The sequence below is a fragment of the Nansenia antarctica genome (genome assembly GCF_963989245.1).
Source record: "Nansenia antarctica genome assembly, chromosome: 6".
Classification (NCBI taxonomy): domain Eukaryota; kingdom Metazoa; phylum Chordata; class Actinopteri; order Argentiniformes; family Microstomatidae; genus Nansenia; species Nansenia antarctica.
In genome coordinates, this window is record NC_137676.1 from 69,870,468 (window position 1) to 69,879,957 (window position 9,490).

The following is a 9,490-nucleotide window of genomic DNA, read 5'->3' on the forward strand; positions in this document are numbered from 1 at the left end:
CCGCGCCGCAATGCTCCGCGCCGCAATGCTCCGCGCCGTGTTTGGCACATACCCTGATCCGTTTCGCCATTTCTACAACCCACAGCAAGCCACTTCCTTCTCCAGGCTTTTATCGAACTACTGCCCCCATCTGGGACCGAAATACATTACACCCAAGTCTGAAATTCACTCGCTAGGTGTAGAACATGTCAATAACGCGATCCCCGCGAAAAAAAATAAATTTCTATAAGACGCCAATTGGCGTCTTTGGCAGTCAACGTTACTATTCTATAAGACGCCAATTGGCGTCTTTGGCAGTCAATGAGTTAATATTTACGAATATTTACCAAAGATGCTTTGGGTAAGGGTTAGGGTTAGGGTTAGTGTGTGTAACACTCTGTGTGTGTGTGTGTGTGTGTAACTCTGTGTGTGTAACTCTGTGTGTGTGTGTGTGTCCCAGAGGAGAGCGAGGAGACCCTGAGGAGCACCAAGGAGGTGCAGAGGAAGGCGGAGGAGAAGTTCTCTGTGCTGGAGAAGAAGATGCAGAACGCAGAGCAGGAGAGGGAGAAGGAGCTGAAGGAGGCACAGCAGCAGCTGACCCGGGCCAAGGCCAAGGCCGACGCCTTCAACAAGAAGCTCAAGGAGAGGCAGCAGGTGTGTGTGTGTGTGTGTGTGTGAGAGAGAGAGAGTGTGAGGTTGTTTGAGGGTGTGAGAGAGAGTGACCCTCTTTATGGTGTGTGAGAGAGAGAGATAGCGAGTGACTTTATGGCGTGTGTGTGTGTGTGTGTGTGTGTGGGTGTGGGTGTGTGTGTGTGTGTGAGAGAGAGAGAGAGGATAGCGAGTGACTTTATGGTGTGTGTGTGTGTGTGTGTGTGTGTGTGGTCCTAGGAGTAGTGTGTGTGACAGTGAGAGTGTATGAGATAGCGAGTGACCCCTTTATTGTGTGTGTGTGTGTGTGTGTGTGACCCTCCCTTATGGTGTGTGTGTGACCCTCCCTTATGGTGTGTGTGTGACCCTCCCTTATGGTGTGTGTGTGTGTGACCCTCCCTTATGGTGTGTGTGTAACCCTCCCTTATGGTGTGTGTGTGACCCTCCCTTATGTGTGTGTGACCCTCCCTTATGGTGTGTGTGTGACCCTCCCTTATGGTGTGTGTGTCTAGGAGGTGGAGTCTGTGGGGTTGGAGGTGGAGGAGCTGCGGAGGGAGCAGGCGGGGTACCAGCAGCAGCTGCAGGCCGTGGACGAGGCCATGAAGGCCCTGCAGGAGCAGATAGACGCCATGGCCGTCAGTGTGGCGGAGAACAAGGTAGGACTCAGACCTGGGTCTCCCCCTAGCTCACTGAGCTAAAGCCACACAGGATCAGTGTCGTGTGTCGACTCTGTCGTGTGTGTCTCTCTCTGTCTCTCTCTCACTCTGTCTCTCACTCTCTCTCTCTGGCTCTCTATCTCTGGCTCTCTGTCTCTCTTTCTCTCTCTCTCTCTCTATCTATCTATCTCTCTCTGTGTCTCTCTCTCTCTCTGTCTCTCACTCTCTCTCTCTGTGTCTCTCTCTCTCTCTGTCTCTCACTCTCTCTCTCTGGCTCTCTATCTCTCTCTCTGTCTCTCTCTCTCTATCTGTCTCTCTCTCTATCTCTCTCTGTCTCTCTCTCTCTGTCTCTCTCTCTCTCTGTCTCTCTGTCTCTCTCTCTCTGTCTCTCACTCTCTCTCTCTATCTATCTCTCTCTCTGTCTCTCTCTCTCTGGTGACAGTACTGGCATGTGTGCGTGCGTGTGTGTGTGTGTGTGTGTGTGTGTGTGTGTGTGTGTGTGTGTGTGTACGTCTCCATGGTGACAGTACTGAGCAGTGTGCTGTAGCCTGTGACTCCACACAGAGTGATGAGAGGGTTCCTGCCGACAGGGCCTGTAGAGGTGTCGGGTCTCCTGTGCGATGGTTCCCTACATACTAATACCTAGTAATACATAGTCTAATAGTCTAATACCAATATATACAGTACCAGTCAAAGGTTTGGACACACTTTCCCATTCAGGTGAAACTGTATCATCTCAATAACCTCATTCTCTCCACCCCCCAACCCCCTTCTAGGAAGCCGTGCGTAAGGCGCGAGAGGAGTTCACCAAACAAAAAGAGGTTATCTTGGCTCAGGACAATGAGATTAAGGTGATTATTTAGTAGTATATGTTAATAAACAGGGAGATTAAGGTGCAAAATATTCCCATCAACCGTAATGCTAATTTGGGAGGACAATTCTACAATAATTGTATTAATGCCGTGCTTTTCTCCAAGGTATCATGAAGCTATACTAAGTTTGTTAGTCGGTGAATGACTAGTCACTTTTGATAACCCAATATCATAGACGTTATTGATGTATCCTTTGCCTTTGGTGCAAAACTTACTGACAATCACTTTTCATATACACATTATATTGTTGTCTTCTGTTCCAATTTAAAATATATATAAAGGAAAACAAAAGTAAGAACCTACAAAGTAAAAAAATCAAGCACAGATACATACAAACAAACCTAAACATGTGATGGTGATAGTGTGTACTGTATGTATTGTTCACTGTCGTCCGTGTCGATAAAGTTTGTTGAATGTGTTTGAATGTGACAGGGTAAGAGCACGGAGGCCAATCGGATGAGGGGGGAGTCCAACGAGGCCCAGCTGAAGATCAAGGAGCTGGAGCACAACATCGACAAGCACCACAAGGAGAGCCACGCCGCCGCCGCCAAGGTACACACACACACACACACACACACACACACACACACACACACACACACACACACATGTGTACACAGACACACACACACACACACACACCGCTCGCACAGGTACACTCTCACATGTGTATACACACACTCACACACACACACGTGTACACACATACACACACACACACACACACACATCACTCGCACGTGCACACTCACACACACATGCACACACACGCAAATGTTCTTGTCTCCGCTGCAAACTTAACAACTTAACAACTTAACACGATATAACACACACGCACGCACACACACACACACACACACGTCCTCTTAGGTATCTTGTATGTACAGTATGTTGGAGGAGCAAGTCTGGGTCCCATTGGAGTATCACCTTGACCCCCCCCTCTCTCTCTCTCTCTCCCCCCTCTCCCTTACTCTCTCTCTCTCCCCCTACCTCCCTCCCCTCTCTCTCTCTCTCTTTCTCCCCCCTCTTTCTTCCTCTCTCCCCTCCCTCCCTCCCCCCTCTCCCTCTCTCTCTCTCCCCCCTCTCCCTTCCTCTCTCTCCCTCCTCTCTCCCCCCTCTCTCTCTCTCTCTCTCTCTCCCCCCCTCTCCCTCTCTCTCTCCCCCCTCTCCCTCCTCTCTCTCCCTCCTCTCTCCCCCTCCCTCCCCCTCCCCCCTCCCTCTCTCTCCCTCTCTCTCTCCCTCCTCTCTCTCCCTCCCCCTCCCTCCCCCCTCTCTCTCTCTCTCCCCCCTCTCCCTTCCTCTCCCTCCCCCCTCCCTCTCTCCCTATCCCTCCCTCCCTCTCCCTCCCCCCTCCCCAGGTATCTCACATGCTGGAGGAGCACGACTGGATCTCCCTGGAGCGCAGGCTGTTCGGCAAGCCCAACACGGCCTACGACTTCCAGGCCAACAGCCCCCGCGAGGCGGGCCAGAGGCTGAAGAAGCTGGAGGCCACCAAGACGCGCCTGGAGCACAGCGTCAACAAGAGGGCCATGGACATGCTTAACGAAGCTGAGGAGAGGGTGAGGAGGAGGGAGGGGGAGGAGGAGGGGGAGGAGAGGGAGGAGGTTAGCTGGAGCACAGCGTCAACGAGAGGGCCATGAACATGCTTAACCAAGCTGAGGAGAGGGTGAGGAGGAGGGAGGGGGAGGAGGAGTGGGAGGAGAGGGAGGAGGTTAGCTGGAGCACAGCGTCAACGAGAGGGCCATGAACATGCTTAACCAAGCTGAGGAGAGGGTGAGGAGGAGGGAGGGGGAGGGGGAGAGGGAGGAGGTTAGCTGGAGCACAGCGTCAACGAGAGGGCCATGAACATGCTTAACCAAGCTGAGGAGAGGGTGAGGAGGAGGGAGGGGGAGGAGAGGGAGGAGGTTTGCTGGAGCACAGCATCAACAAGAGGGCCATGAACATGCTCAACCAGGCCGAGGAGGGGGAGGGGAGAGGGGTGAGGAGAGGGAGGAGGGGGAGGGGTGAGGAGGAGGAGGGGGAGGGGTGAGGAGGGGGAGGGGAGGAGGGGGAAGGGTGAGGAGAAGGAGGGGGGGAGGAGAGGGAGGAGGTTTGCTGGAGCACAGCGTCAAAAAGAGGGCCATGAACATGCTCAACCAGGCCGAGGAGAGGGTGAGGAGGAGGAGCGGGAGGGGTGAGGGATGAGGAGGTGGGTGAGGAGGTGAAGGAGGAGGGGGAAGGAGAGGGAGGGGGAGGAGGAAGGGGAGGGGGGGAGGGGAGGAAGGAGGGTCAGCTAGGCAGAGGAGTGGGTGAGGAGGAGGGGAGGGGTGGGGGAAGGAGAGGGAGGAGGGTGGGAGGAAGAAAATGGAAGAGAGAGAGAGAGAGTCGTCTTTGACTCTTCCTTTTGTTAGATACAATTTGTGAATACTCTCCCTCCCTCTCTCCCCCCCTCCCTCCCTCCACCAGTACAATGACCTGAAGAAGAAGAAAAGGATTGTGGAGAACGACAAGGCCAAGATCCTGCAGACCATCGAGGAGCTGGACCAGAAGAAGAACGAAGCCCTGAACATCGCCTGGCAGAAGGTCTGCTTTCTTTCTCTCTCTCTCTCTCTCTCTCTCTCTCTCTCTCTCTCTCTCTCTCTCTCTCTCTCTCTCTCTCCTCTCTCTCTCATCTCTTTCTGCCTCTCTCTCTGTCTCTCTCTCTATCTCTCTGTCTCTCTCTCTCTCTCTCTCTCTCTATCACCTGGCAGAAAGTCTGCTTTCTTCTCTCTCTCTCTCTCTCTCTCTCTCTCTCTCTCTCCGTCTCTCTCTTCTCTCTCTCTCTCTCATCTCTTTCTGCCTCTCTCTCTGTGTCTCTCTCCCCTCTTTCTGTCTGTCTCTCTCTCTCTATCACCTGGCAGAAAGTCTGCTTGCTTTTTCTCTTTTTAAAGGATAGATCAGATTTGAATATCGATAGATAGAATTCCAAGTTGCTCTTTCCAATACATATGGAGGGCACTGACTATAAATCTGAATAATTAAGCAACAACCCTCTCTCTCTCCCTCCTCTCTCTGTCTCTCTCTCTGTCTCTCTCTATCTCTCCCCCCCCTCCCCTCTCTCAATCTCCCCTTCCCCCTCCCCATACCTGTCTCCCCCTCCTCCCTCTCTCTCTCCCCTCCCCTCCCCTCCCCTCCCAGGTGAATAAGGACTTTGGCTCCATCTTCTCCACCCTGCTCCCCGGGGCGGACGCCCGCCTGGCGCCCCTAGAGGGCCGCGGGGTCCTAGAGGGGCTGGAGTTCAAGGTCGCCCTGGGCAAGATCTGGAAGGAGAACCTCACCGAGCTCAGCGGAGGGCAAAGGTCAGGGTTCACGGGTTCTATTGGTTGGAGCACACGCAGACACACGCACACATCACACACACACACATCACACACCTCCTGTCTCACCCACACTGTAGAAGCAGGCATTATGAAAGACTGGTTTGATGATCCATAATCCTTTAATATTATAATGCATTTTGGGCGGTCAATGCGAAAAGACAACTTTAATTATGATTTGGTGTGTGTGTGTGTGTGTGTGTGTGTGTTTGTGTGTGTGTGTGTGTGTGCGTGCGCGTGTGTGTGTGTGTGTGTGTAGGTCTCTGGCAGCTCTGTCTCTGATCCTGGCCATGCTGCTGTTCAAACCGGCTCCCATCTACATCCTGGATGAGGTGGATGCGGCGCTGGACCTCTCTCACACACAGAACATCGGACAGATGCTGCGCACACACTTCACACACTCGCAGGTAAACACACACACACACACGCTCTCCTCCACAGCAGATTCTTACCCATCAACCACTGCTTCATGGGATACGTTTAGTTCCAGCTAGGCTAAACATTTCATACTGCTATTCAGGGCTTAAAGTTCTTCGGCACGGTGCCGGATTTCCGGCGCGGGGGAATTTTGAGCAAAAAAATAATTAAAAAATCATATGCTATTTGTTTACATCGTAATTTAAAGACTCATCTTCAGCAAAGAGACAGTTCCGCCTACCAATGGTATCACATTGCTCAAGCCAACCAACGACTTCTAGCCAATCGGAGGCAGAGTAGTGGGGCGGGCCGTAAGAAGTTTGAATGAGTGTAATGTGGAAAAGAAAAGATGGAAGAACCTGTGTTCACGCGAGCTGCAAGAACGTAGCAAGCAGTGTTGCCAGATTGGGCTACTTTTGGTCACACTGGACGGGTGGATTCGGCAGCTTTTAGACCGGTTGGGCTGGACATTGTCAATTCCGTCTGGCAACCGTGGTAGCAAAATATGTGCATACATTACAACATCGTATCTGGTAGCCTACTGGACTGGGTTGCACCAATTTGGCGTAAGTCATTATTAAATGCAGGCATTTAGTAGTTACTAAACCCCTAGTTGTTACTAGCTAGTTTCAAACTAGTTGTTTACTCATTTCGGTTGCACCACGCCAATCTGTATTGTTATAGTGATAGTGGCTTAATAAGTGATGCAATCAGTTTGGCCTTAAGTGATTTAATCAGTTTGTTCTTTTAAAGACATCTAAATATATTATTTTATTTTGTATTGAGTATAAAACAGTATTAATGCATTTTAACATTGAGACATACGTATATTTTGTATTGACTATAAAATAGTATTAATGCATTTAAACATTGAGACAAGACGCTGTCTTCTGTACCCGCTCTCCCAATATCTCAAACTGTGACCCCCCTCCCCAAGAAAAAGTTTCAGGCACAGGATTTTTTCCCACTTTAAGCCCTGGCTATCACAACATGATCATTCGTAAAACCTTGCATCTCCTCCCCTCTCCTTGCCTTCTCCCTCCCCTCCCCTCTCCTCCTTCCCTCCTCCCCTCTCCTTGCCTTCTCCCTCCCCTCTCCTTGCCTTCTCCCTCCCCTCTCCTCCTTCCCCCCTCCCCTCCCCTCTCCTCTCCTCTCCCTCCACCCCTCCCCTCTCCCTCCACCTCTCCCCTCTCCTCCTCCCCCCCTCCCCTCCCCTCTCCTATCCTTCCCCTCCCCTCTCCTCCTCCTTCCTCCTCCCCTCCCCCTCTACGTAGTTCGTGGTGGTCTCCCTGAAGGACGGAATGTTCACCAACGCCAACGTCCTGTTCAAAACCAAGTTTGTGGACGGCGTGTCGACCGTCTCCAGGACGACCAGATCCACTAGAGCATAGCTCTATGCAAATACAAGTGTCCCCTCTCCTCACCTACTCCTCCTGCCTAACCCACAGCCTGAAGGCTGTTATGTTCTAAAGCTGTTATGTTCTAAAGCTGTTACCTTCTAAAGCTGTTACCTTCTAAACCTTCTAAACATATTTCAACACTTCACTCATCTACATATCTACACCACACTAGTTTTGCACGCTAGACACTCACACTCAGACACATAGAGTACAGTCCCACTCACACCTCATTTACATTTCCTAGTTCTCTGGCATCCACACATTCCCCCCACTTAGGCCCCGTTAGAGTAGGTTTATTATTTTGTCCATCTTTAATAAAACCTTTTATTGTTATTTTGCCTCTTGTGTCCGTCTGTTCTGGGGTTCAGCCACACTTGACTCTTTTCCTAGTGGTAACATAACAGACAGCCACATATCCTAGGACTGAAACGATGGAAAGTTGACGGTGAAAAGAAATGAATCTATTGAGTAAAGACTTTTGTTTTGTAATCCTCTATTATTTGTAACTCTGTTGAACGTGTAAGTCAAGTTAGCCTACTGAAGAATGTTTGTGTTAGTCGGTTTGGACTCACTACTAACTAACTAACTAGCCTGTCAACGTTAGCAGCGTCATGTTAGCTCAGCTGTAACCTAGCAACGTTAGCAGCGTCATGTTAGCTCAGCTGTAACCTAGCAACGTTAGCAGCGTCATGTTAGCTCAACTGTAACCTAGCAACGTTAGCAGCGTCATGTTAGCTCAGCTGTAACCTAGCAACGTTAGCAGCGTCATGTTAGCTCAACTGTAACCTAGCTAGCTCTGTCTGTGTTAGCAGCTAGTAATAATAATAATAACCTTTATGTATAGCACTTTAACTGCAAAAGTAAAACAAAAACAAAAAGTAAAGTAGTATAACTTATATAACTTATACTATAAGTGTCATGCTTGTTATTGATGAGCTGTCTACAGATATTGTGGTTCAGTATATTGTTTATGAGCTATGTTGTGCAAACTGTGACAACTATACTTGTGTATTATTTAGCAATATCACACAAGAGGGAGCGCTGTTATACTGCATCTTCGGTTACCTACGACCGGTATTCAGTATAACAGCACTCCCTCTCGTGTGATATTGCTTAATTATAATCGGCTCCCCCTTTGTTTTCACATAGGAATGCAGTTTGGTTGGGTAAGAAAAGGAGATATCCAGCACTTTTTTGGTGCTAAAAAAGAGTAGTTGAAACTTGTAAATGCAGCCTGTATTTTCTATGGTTGTCAAGCAGGATAGTAAGGGTGATGGTGAGTTTTACATGTGTGCTGTTGCCTGTTGTATTAAGGAAGCAGAGGGAAGTCAGAATGACAGCAGGAGGAGGAGGTCAGGAGGTCAGACAGCAGGAGGAGGTCAGGAGGTCAGACAGCAGGAGGAGGAGGTCAGGAGGTCAGACAGCAGGAGGAGGAGGTCAGACAGCAGGCAGGAGGAGGTCAGACAGCAGGAGGAGGAGGTCAGACAGCAGGAGGAGGAGGTCAGACAGCAGGAGGAGGAGGTCAGACAGCAGGAGGAGGAAGTCAGACAGCAGGCAGGAGGAGGTCAGACAGCAGGCAGGAGGAGGTCAGGAGGTCAGACAGCAGGAGGAGGTCAGGAGGTCAGACAGCAGGAGGAGGAGGTCAGGAGGACAGACAGCAGGCAGGAGGAGGTCAGGAGGACAGTGAACAGGACCTGGCAGCAAAGAGGTGAGTTCGAGGTGAGTAGACAGGAGACTGCACTTAAAGATGTATGCCATCATACCAAATCGTACTTTCAGAAACTGACGGGATACACCACAATCATACCCTATTGCTCAAGTAATTATGCTATGACTTTTAATAAAGTGTTGGCCACTTGTTGGCCTTGCTGAAGCAAGCCCACTAATAAGATATATGACAGATGAAAGACAGTTACAGAAACTCGAACAATCTCACACCAACGCCAAGACCAAAAAAAAAGGGATGGAAACGCTGTCAAAGCTCACAAGGTGGGTTTATTTCATTAAAGGGGGAGAAATTCACACAGAATACATGCCTCCCCTTCTACCTCTCAGACGTCATCGTTGAGTTTTTAGTTTTTTTCATTTCATGGTTTCTGAAAATAGAACTTTACACACCTTTATTTTTTTTCAAGCATGCAAACACAGGGGAGGAGAAACACCAGGTAAAACACAGAGAGAGA

General features: G+C 50.0%; 1 pseudogene across 1 annotated transcript in view; it reads left to right on the forward strand.

The window, feature by feature from the left end:
- LOC308160898 (structural maintenance of chromosomes protein 2-like) overlaps positions 1–7,298 on the forward strand; it is a 24,295-nt pseudogene extending 16,997 nt beyond the window's left edge. The window contains exons 19-27 of the transcript in view: positions 440–633; positions 1,140–1,283; positions 2,060–2,134; positions 2,588–2,707; positions 3,514–3,714; positions 4,601–4,717; positions 5,312–5,472; positions 5,750–5,897; positions 7,182–7,298. The product of the transcript in view is annotated as a structural maintenance of chromosomes protein 2-like (transcript). The remainder of the gene's footprint in view (positions 1–439; positions 634–1,139; positions 1,284–2,059; positions 2,135–2,587; positions 2,708–3,513; positions 3,715–4,600; positions 4,718–5,311; positions 5,473–5,749; positions 5,898–7,181) is intronic.
- Positions 7,299–9,490: the final 2,192 nt, after the last annotated feature.